The 10,863-nt window shown below is 39.5% G+C and overlaps 2 non-coding genes across 2 annotated transcripts; one reads left to right on the top strand and one right to left on the bottom strand.

Annotated features, from left to right (window-relative positions):
* Positions 1 to 1,750: 1,750 nt before the first annotated feature.
* LOC141615965 (small nucleolar RNA R71) lies at positions 1,751 to 1,857 on the bottom strand. The gene has a single exon (XR_012530348.1). It is a non-coding gene; the product is annotated as a small nucleolar RNA R71 (small nucleolar RNA).
* Positions 1,858 to 7,926: 6,069 nt separating this feature from the next.
* Positions 7,927 to 8,033, top strand: LOC141615770 (small nucleolar RNA R71). Its single transcript, XR_012530171.1, has one exon. It is a non-coding gene; the product is annotated as a small nucleolar RNA R71 (small nucleolar RNA).
* The last annotated feature ends 2,830 nt before the right edge of the window (positions 8,034 to 10,863 follow it).

Here is a 10,863-nt window from a genome sequence, read left to right as displayed (position 1 = left end):
CTCAATCGAGTAGCTTAGTCACTCGATCGAGTAGAGGCCACTCGATCGAGTACCGTGAGTTCAGCGGGGAATTATAAATCGTGTTATCGTGAAACCAAAATCATTTTCTCTCCTTTTCTCTTAAACCTAGATACCGTCATATCATTTATCTTTCACCTTGAGTCACCCTTTTGGAGCCTTTGAGGGTGGATACACGATGGGGATGGGAAGCATGAGTTGGGTAGTGGTCTTGACGCCGGATTGCTTTGTATAGGTATGTGTCATCATCATCATCATCTCCCTTGGTTTCAGTTGTGTTTATGGTATTAGTAATAGATGGTTATGCTGGTTGTTATAGGTGGTTATGGTGATTGCTTGTTGTCTTATGGTCGTGTGCGAAATCGCTACGGTTGCTAAAGGTAGGTTTTCCTACTTAGTACTGTTGGCTATCTAGTGTGTCGATTGTATTGTAAAATTGGTTTTAGTATCATTGTTGGTGGTGTGGGTTGATTGTTGCTAATCATTGTTGTTTGTTTGTCTCTGGTTCGCGAGGTGCGCCCTCGGCTGAGTGGAGTCACTTTTGGAAGTGGCTTCACGCCCTTGATTCGCCCTCTGTGGAACTCGCCACAGAGGGGATGTGCACATTAAGTAACATGGGTTATCGCTCGGGTTAGATGAGTGGGGCTTAGGCGGGAACGTCTGCGGTCCCCCACTGGCGGTGTGGATTACTGGTTGCGGTTGGTAATCTGGCAGGACGGGACCTTCGGGCAGTCAGAGGTGTATGGGTTATTGGAGGAGGTGGTGTGTGTGTGTGTTACTGTGTTTGTTGTGTCTCCCTTTATGTTGTTCCTTCAGTTACTGACCTTGTGTAGTGTTGTCATGTTGTCTTCTTGTATTGTGTTTGTCGTGATCCACTATGGTTAGCAGTCGGTCTTAGCGGGTTGATGTCTGGATCGTAGCTGGGTGCTTAGAGGGACGAGTCTACCACGAGTCTTGCCAGAAATAGTTTCACGTAGTTGATAGTTGTCATGAGATGTTTCTTTTATTTGTTTATATCACTTGTAATTTAATATAACTGTTCTTTTATCGACATTTGATTATTACTGACCTCGGGCAACTGAGATGGTAACGCCCTTATCTGCAGGGGAAGGTCTTGTTAAGGCTCCTTGGTAGATGGGGGTGTTATAGATCAAGGCGGTCTTTTACCTATTGATCCCGAAATCGAGAGAACTTTGACATAGATATTAGAAGAATCGTTAGAGGTACTTCAACAATTATGGGTATTGAAGAACTAGTGGACATTGGTATCATCCAAACGGATAGTGTTGAGTTTACCAACCCTTTCTCAAGGCAAGGATAGGAGAACCCAATTCCAAACCAACCACAAAATAAACCTACAATGCCTAAATTTTCATCTCATTTTGTACCAAGCGAAGAGAACATACCCAATGGTACTCCAACACCACCTCACATTACCGGTAATTTCATTGCCAAATCCGCATTCATATAATATGTCGAACGAAGTCAATTAGGAGGGATGCCTAGTGAGGATCCTCATCTGCACATGGAGACTGTTTGTGACTATTGTGATGCAATTTCCCAAACGGGGGTAACACAATATCAAATTCGATGGGTATTGTTTCCTTTTTCCTTGATTGGAACCGGAAAGCAATGGTTGAAGAGCCTAGATAAGGCCACTTTTAGAATTGATTCATGGAAGGAGTTAGCACTTGCCTTTTATAAGAAGTTTTACCCTCCGGAGAAAACCAACATGTTAAGAGCCTATATCACCGGGTTCAAGCAAAGAGATGCAGTGTCTCTATATGAGGCATGGGAAAGATTCAAAGATACATTTCGCTCTTGTCCTCATCATGGGTTAACCAAATGGTTATAGTCTAACAATTTTGGAATGGTTTGTATGAAGACTCAAGGAATGTGCTCAACATGGGTTCTAATGGAAGATTCAACGAGGTAGATGATAACCAAACTTGGGCCAAGATAGAGGAGATGGCGGTTCACAACTCTCAATATAGTAGGCCAAGAAAAGCTACTATGGGAGGGAGACATGAAGTTGACTACGTCACATAATTGAGTGCCGATTTGGATGCCCAACTATGCTCCCACATTGACACAATGAACTTAAAATTTTTACAAGGCTATAGCCAAGATGAATGAGGCCTCTCAATCACCCAAGCAACACCAACAAGTCAATGCCATGGTGTTAACATCTTCTATCCCAAATGGAGTATGTGAGAATTGTGGAACTTTGGGACATGATCAACAAGAGTGTAAGCGCACAAATAAGCAAGTGAATGCCCTTGAACCTATAACATTGTTTTGACAATGACAAGTGATGATATGAATATTATATAATGTTATATATCATATGCATGTAATTGTGTGCTTAAGTCTTATTATAGCTAACAACAATTACAAGTTGTGAGATCAAGTTATAGCTCAAGGAGATACAACTTTGAAGAATCTGAGTCAATGTTATAAGAGTTTGAAGTATAACATTGAGTTTATAATGCAAAGTTATAACTAGTTTGGTTATAACATTGAAGAATAATTCAGGCTAGATCTACATCAAATAACACATGATTTAAGATGAAGAGTTTTGTGATCAAGATGAAGAGATGATTCGTATACTGAAGATCTTTGTGAAATAGATAGTATAGGTCGTCATCTGGTAACAATTCCATTTAGAGTGATTTTTGAGTAGTAAAGTTATAACTGTTTCACTTATAACTTTACTAATCAAGTTCAATGTTATAGCTATTTTACCTATAACTTTGAATGACACAAATGATGCATGTCCTTGGAAATAGATCCTTCAAATGTTTTCAAAAGATAAAAGAGTATTTTATTTATATTTATCATGAGTTTAAACTGATTAATGTATTCGTGAATATTCCTATTGGTTAGTAATACAACTTATGAGTTGTCATGCAAACTAGGGTATTTAATAAATTATATCTCGTTTTGTTATTGACCGAAACCTACGCAGGGTTTCGTCTGGTATGTTAGACGGCCTCCTAGGAGTCGTTTATCTTCCATGTAACAAACCTAGGGTTTCTAAAAGATATTCTCAACAATAAACAAAGGGAAGATAAATATATTTCTTGGAAAATAAGTTAGGATTTTAAAACCTAAATCTTGCCTCCTTTATTTCGGTGCTAGGGTTTAGGGTTTTGCATTCCCTAGACTTTTCCTATAAATACTATTCACATCCAAAGCACAAATTAGACTTTTGGAAAAATTATTTTAAGCATACTTTTGAGCAAAAATATTTTAACTATTTTTCTGTTTGCTTATTCTCGTAAAAGCTGTGCATCAAAGTGTCTATCGCACCAAGTGAAATTCATTATTAGATCATCGTACATCGCATAATATTACTCATTCATTTACGTGAATTCTAGTAAGTTATTTTGTACTTTCTTATGAACATAAGAAAGTACAAAATGGGTCAAGAAGTCCTTGCCTAGCAAGATGTAGGAGAGGCGGATATTGTGCTTTCAAGCATTGACTCTATCCTCATAAGCTTGCTTGTGCATTTCTTTCATCAAGAGAGTCAAGTAGTCATTCCTCGCATTAACATTTTCGGGTTGAATTTCATGGTAGGTGAATGGGTAAGGTGGGGTGATAATGGAGGAGGAGGGCTCGGCAGTGTCTTCCCCTTGGTGTTGTATAATAAACTCTGCTTCCTCGGAGAGTGGGATAAGGTAGGTTGGCCTATGAACATTCAATCGGCAAATCTTGCTTGGCAATGTGAAGGATTTAGCATCTTTTGTTAACCATGCAAATTTGTCATCAAGAGTATTATTCGTGACCCATTAGAATTTTTGAACTATGGTGGCTAGATCAATGATATGGCCTCCCTTAACCTGTTTATAGGTGCTATCTTTGTTGAAGTTCCGGTTGAAGTGTTTTGCCAAATAAGTTACTAAACCTCCATTAACAATAAAGGCCGTGCCTTCTTTTCCATGATCGACTTTGAGCCACCTCTCAATCAAAAGTTGGAGAATGTTGTACTTTTTGGTGAACTCTCTTCCAATGTTCAAGGTCGACTCAAGATGAATAAATTCAAGTTCGGTGAAATGGTTCGTGCCCTTCCTAGCAATCAAAGTATGCCCAACAACCTTGTGTCATACCCTTATGCCCGGATGATGGACAAAAAGAGCACGACAATCATGATAAGTTGTAAACTCTCTCCCGGTAATAGCCTTCCATAAGGGAGCGGGATCATACTTGGTGGGTTTCTTCGTGTAGGTTGGGTCATTGCTAAGGCCAAAAACATTACCAAACTCTTCAAAAGACAATTTCCTATCAACATTCTCGAGCCGGAATTCAATGTTCCTTAGAGCCTCCTCCTTGGCAACTTTAAAAGAGATTAAGAACTCTAAGGTGAGGGATGAGTAAGTCAACTCTTGCATATTAAAGAATGTACTAAATCCCATGGACTCGAAAAAGGTCTTGGTTTGTTCTAAGATACCCAATTTTGACAAGGTCTCTTGGCATACGAATTTGGTGGGCAAAATAGATTTCTTAGCAAAGGAAACAAATTTCTCCCTATGAGAGTCGGAAGTGATAATTACCTCCGGATAATCATCTAGTTGTTCAACAACCGGAGTAGAAGTAGTAGCTTCCATAGGAGGAATAGACTCTTGAATTTCCAACCATGCATTTTGAACCACCAATGCCTTAGATGCTTGAATAGCTTGAAGAGCTTGATGTCTTTTGGAAAGGTTCTTCTTTGGGGGTGCCTTACTTCCACCTTTTGTTCTTGCTATGCTCCTTTATGTAGTAACACCAAAGATAAGCTTGATTTCTTCAAAATTCCAATAAGACCCAAATCGATTTAGGATAGTTGAATGTTGCCTTGTATCCCAAAAATCGACTTAAACTTTGAAGATGTTGGTGTTATAATAACTTGTTCTTGGTGAAGGAGTGATTTAATTGTGTTTTGAGGAAGTTTGGATTTAATTTGGGTGATTTTGGTTGAGAAATTTGATGTTGGTTGATGGAGAGAATGAGGGTTTTGAGTTGTGTTTATATTATGAATGGGGAAATGAATTGGGAAAGGGGTATTTAATCCCGTTATTTTTGAAAATCAGAGGGGGAGACGAGCGGACAGGCGTCGGGACGAGCGAATTCATCTATTTTTGGCTTCAGGAAAAGACGCGCTAGGGACGAGCGTCGTATCAGCAAGACGAGCGTCTTTTTGTGGCAGGACGAGCGGTCTGGATTGGAGACGCTCAGATTCTTTGTCAAGGAGAAATCCCAGAATTCTTCAGCAATAAGACGAGCGGATTCCCAGTAGGACGAGCATCCTGACTGAGACGAGCGGATTCCAAAGTGGGACGCTCGGATTCTTAGTCAGACCCAAAATTTTCTTTTCCAGCTTCACAAGACGAGCATATCCTGCCCAGGACGCTCGGGTTCTTCTCAGGACGAGCGGATCCTCGTCGGGTCGCTCGGATTGTCCCTCTGCCACAAGGATTCAGGTCCATCCGTGGGCATTTCGTACCCCGTGTCATTCACACTTCATTTCTTGTGGTCTTCATTATGGGGGCACTACGAAGGCTTGGATAGCCTAAGCAATTTGCTATCTCCACACTAAGGCAAAACACTACACATCAATAAACGATTGAGTCCCTCCCTCACTTTCTCTCAAAATGATGAAAATCTTGATCAAGGCATAAAAATATAAATCCAAAGTTGACAAAAATGCAATAGAATAATTAAAATACGAGTTAGGGAGTTAGAATATTTACAAATGGTGGTTTAGGGAGGACTCTACCAAACTCTCATCCAATAATGAGATGTCAAGGGGGCATGTTCAAGGTGTTGTTGATGTTGCTCAACATCTTGAAGAAGTAGTCGAAAGCTTGTTCATTGTTATGATAAAGATCTTCAATATACATTTGCACTTGTTGTTCTTCATAGTGGTCTTGGGTTATAACGTTACCGATATAGGGATTGAATATCCCTTCAAACTCATCATCCCAAAGACCGCATACTTCGTCTACTTGATCCCTAAAAATTTCATGAGTTGATGAAGATAACTCTCCTTCTTTCTTGTCTTGGCCAATGAGGCCTTCTTCTTCACTTGTCATGGGTGAGTTTTTCAAGCTCTCTTTGTTGAAACTTCCTTGCTCTTTGAATGGAGCATCATCCACTTTCTTCTTCCATTGAAATGCCAACTTCTCCCTATCATCTTGCCGGCTATAGTGATCAACCATGAAACATGGCTCATGTAATCGGGGAGCTCTCATTGTCTTGTCAAGATTAAAAGTGATTGTTTCGTCTCCCACTTCAAGGGTTAGTTCTCCATGTTTCACGTCAATCACCGCTCCCGCGGTGTGTAAGAAAGGTCTTCCTAAAATGATAGAAATGTTGGAGTCTTCTTCCATATCAACGATAACAAAGTCCACCGGGATAAAGAACTTGCCAATTCTTACCGGCACATTTTCCCATACCCATAAAGGTGTTTTCGTAGATCGATCCACCATTTGAAGTGTGATATTAGTTCACTTGAGTTCTCCCATTCCTAACCTCTTGCTTACCGAATATGGCATAACACTCACACTTGCCCCAAGGTCACATAGAGCTTTGTTGATTGTGGTGTCGCCAATGGTACATGGAATAGAGAAGCTTCCCGGATCCTTTAATTTTGGAGGTGAACTTCCTTGTAGGATGGCACTACTCACTTAAGTGAAAGCAATAGTCTTAAGCTTCCGGATGGATTTCTTCTTTATAAGAATATCTTTCATATACTTAGCATAGGACGGAACATGATTGATTAATTCCGTAAATGGAATTGAGACTTCCAAGTTTTTCACAATCTCCATGAATTTTCCAAGTTGGTCATCAAACTTAGGCTTAGCTTGACTACTTGGAAAAGGACGTCTAATCACAATAGGCTCCTTATCTTTGGCCTTTTCTTCATCCTTCTTTGAAGCTTCTTGAATGGTTGGTTCTTCTTCTTTAGAGTTTTCAACAATTCTTTCCTTGTCGCTAGCATTCACAACATCTTCATCAATGGGCCTCTTCGGCCCTTCATACCTTGTACCACTCCTCAAATGGATGGCACTCACCGATTCTTATCTTGGGGTATTACCTTGAGGCGGTAATTGCCCCTTTTGTCTTTGTGAACTTGAAGATGCCAATTGAGACATTTGGGTCTCCAACATCTTTGTGTGAGCTAGGATGTTGTTGATGGTGATGTCTTTTGCTTGGCTATCCTTTTGCATTTGAGTGAAAAAATCTTGTTGGTTCTTTTGCATTTTGAGGACCGCTTTTTGAACATCAAAACCTTGGTAATTTGTTTGATTGTATGGAGTTTGGTTTTGATAACTTTGGTTTTGATTGTAAAAGGGTCTTTGAGCTTGGTTTCTCATTGGAGGTGGGGTGTATGTTGTTTGAGGGTTTTGAACATTTTGGCTTTTGTATGAGAGGTTGGGATGGAATTTGGTGTTTTAATTGTAATAGTTGGAATAAGGGGTACCACTCTTGTATGCTTGGAAAACATTCACTTGTTCACTTGTTCCCCTACATTCACTTTGGTCATGTCCCAAAGTTACACAACTCTCCCATACTCCACTTGGAATTGATGAAGATGCCACCATGGCATTAACATATTGCTTAGGTGATTTGGAGGCTTCTTCAATCTTATCCATAGCCTTCTCAAACTTCAAGTTAATGGTATCAATATGAGCACTAAGTTGAGCACCCAATTGAGTAATAGAGTCCACTTCATGCTTTCCTCCTTTAGTAGCCTTCCGAGGTGTACTATATTTTGAGTTATGGACCGCCATTTCCTCAATCTTGTTCCATGTTTGATTATCATCAACTTCGGTAAACATACCATTTGATCCCATGTTGAGAATGTTTCGGGAGTCTTCATAAAGACCATTCCAAAATTGTTGTACCAAGAACCACTCGCTAAGTCCGTGATGAGGACATGAGCGGCAAGTTCCCTTGAATCGCTCCCAAGCTTCATACAAAGATTCTTGGTCCCTTTGTTCGAACCCCGTGACTTGGGCTCTTAGCATGTTAGTCTTTTTCGGATGATAGAACTTTTTGTAGAAAGCAAGTGCCAATTTCTTCCAAGAGTCAATACCAAGAGTAGCCTTATCAAGGCTCTTTAACCATTGCTTCGCGGTACCAATCAAAGAAAAAGGAAATAAGACCCATCAAATTTGGTCTTGAGTAACTCCTGTTTGAGAAATTGCATCACAATAGTCACAAAAAGTTTCCATGTGAGAATGAGGGTCTTCACTAGGCATCCCCACAAATTGGCTTTTTTCGACTAATTGGATAAATGCGGATTTTGCAATGAAATTACCGGTCAAATGTTGTGGTGTGGGAGTACCATTTGGTAGGTTCTCCTTGGTTGGTAAGGAATGTGATGAAAATTTAGGCATTATGGGTTGATTTTGTGGTTGATTTTGTGTTGGGTTATCCTCTCCTTCTCTTGCAAAAGGGTTGATGAACTCAATTGTATTTGGTTGAATATCCACAAACTCACCAATACCTCTCAAAGTATTTCTAACAAGTCTTCTATTGTTGGTCAAAGTTCTTTCAATTTCAAGATCAATGGGTAACAAGTTACCTTGTGATCTCCTAAACATGCAAAATATCAAACAACTAAAAAACAATTAGAACAAACCTTGAGGAGTTTTACTTCCCCAAGGCAAAGAAAACCACAACTAAGAACAATCATTGAAAATCAAATCAAGTTAACAACGTCCCCGACAACGGCGCCATTTTTGGTTCATCGGTTTTGTTACTCGTCGTCAAAAGTTACCTAGACCAAAACAATATTTAACTTCACAAACTACTCTACTATTAGTAAAGAGGTAAGTAAAGGTCGGATCCCAAGGGACGGGTATTGATGTAGGATTTTCGATTGCAAATGGTCGTGTCTAAGGGTGTCACAATTTGGGTTGAGGTAGGAGATCAACTAAACTAAATAACAATGCAAACAAAATAATGAAAACAAGCAAGATGATTAAAATGAGATGTAAACAACTGATTAAAAGCACTAGGGTTTCATGGGTTCATAGGAGATTCATGGGATTTGATCATACAAACATATTTTCAACTAGATGCAAGCAATTATTGTTGTGATGGGATCGAGTTAGTGTATATCTTACAATCCTTAGGAAGGTTTGGGTCCCGGAGCCGAATCGATTAGATTGTACAACACCTACAAGTCGACTTAATCCTCCCTATCCAACTATATGCATGGTCTAATGAGACTCGAGTTGGTTTATGTCTTACAAGTCTCATTGAAAAGATAAGTGATGGGTAAAAAATGCAAGGATTCATAGGCTCACATTTCATCAAACATAACATGTGCATAAGTTGAAATCACAACAAGCAAGCAAATTAATTATGAAAGCATATTAGATAAAGCATGAATCAATCCCCATGTTGGTTTCCCCAAATTTCCCATTAACCCTAGTTAAGGAAACTACTCTCTCATTATCAAATTGAACATGCTAACAAGGTTGTCAATCAAAGTAGCAAGGCAAAACATGATGAACAAAAAAAATGATTAACAATAATTAAAAAGGATTAAGAGAGAATTATACCTAAAGATGATTCCAAATAATAAAGCAAAGAATAATAGAAGTACTTGATGATTGATGGAAGGTTCTCAATCCTCCGAATAAACCCCAAATAATCTTCAATTACCCAAAATAAATGATGAACAATAGAGAAATTAAGGAAAGATTAAGAAATGAGATTTATATTAATGCTAAATTAAGAGTTGATTACAAGATTAAAATGAGATTAAGATTGCATAAGAAGAACATGATAATCCAATTAGTATAATGGGGTATTGATACTAAGGATTAGGTACATAAATTAGGGTTACTAAGGGCTTGAATGACGATTAAGAGCCTTAAGAAAAGTTGAGGAAGTGCTCCTCTCGAAGGAGATGCGCATATCCGTTTTCATAGTCTTCAAGAAATACGCTCGTCCCGAGCGGCTTGGCCGAGGGACGGTTTGCACTAGAGAGGAATCCGAGTTGATTGGGGAAGGTGACGCTCGGCTCATCAGGTACCAAAACTAGCGTCTTGGTCACGGGACGCTCGGATTGTGGCAAGGCTGGACGCTCGTCCCGAGCACTGCGACGCTCGGATTGCTGGGCAGTCACTTCTTCTTCTTTTCTTTCTTCAACAATCCTCAAGGATCTTGTTGGAGATGCAAGGATCCTTTCATCATTGCCCAATTTACTTTATTATCTACATAGGCCTTCTAGCATTGTCTTCCCTTTGATGCTTGGTCATTGAATTCGATCAATTTAGCTCCATTTTGCCATGAAAATGCAAGGTTCTTACTTCTTTCCTACCAAGGGATCAAAACCTCAAAGAATATGCAAAACGAAAGACTAAAGATAGAAAATGACCCAATTATGCACTAAAAAGTATAGGAACGAGGCTAATTCGGGGACTAAATATGCTCAAATATGAGTCACATCAGTGGCCTTGAAATTTCTTAATGACTTTTTGAAATTTCAAGGATGGGAGCAAGTATGTCGGTTCTCGAGTCCTTTACCCGATTGAGGTAATTCAATTTTATGCTTCCGTCACATTCACATCTGGCGTATTGAGTGCTATTGTTAATGGTAGTGAAGTCTCTGTTTCGGTTGACGAGTTTTGTACTCTCTTTTCGGTTCCTGATTATGGAGTCGAAATTAATCCGAGTACGGAATGGGGTGAGATGTCGGAAGAGGAGAAGTTAAGTGTTAAGAAATATTTTGATGGTGGTTCTAGTATCTCGAGTTGCGTGTTAGCGGGCAGTTTTTAGCCCAAAGTTAAATTTTTATTTAACTTCTTGTGGAACACGGTCATTCCGCGTCGGGGTGATCGT

Source organism: Silene latifolia, chromosome 11, assembly GCF_048544455.1.
Source record: "Silene latifolia isolate original U9 population chromosome 11, ASM4854445v1, whole genome shotgun sequence".
Classification (NCBI taxonomy): Eukaryota; Viridiplantae; Streptophyta; class Magnoliopsida; order Caryophyllales; family Caryophyllaceae; genus Silene; species Silene latifolia.
Note: the sequence above shows the minus strand (reverse complement) of the source record. Positions and strands in the feature narration are given on the sequence as shown.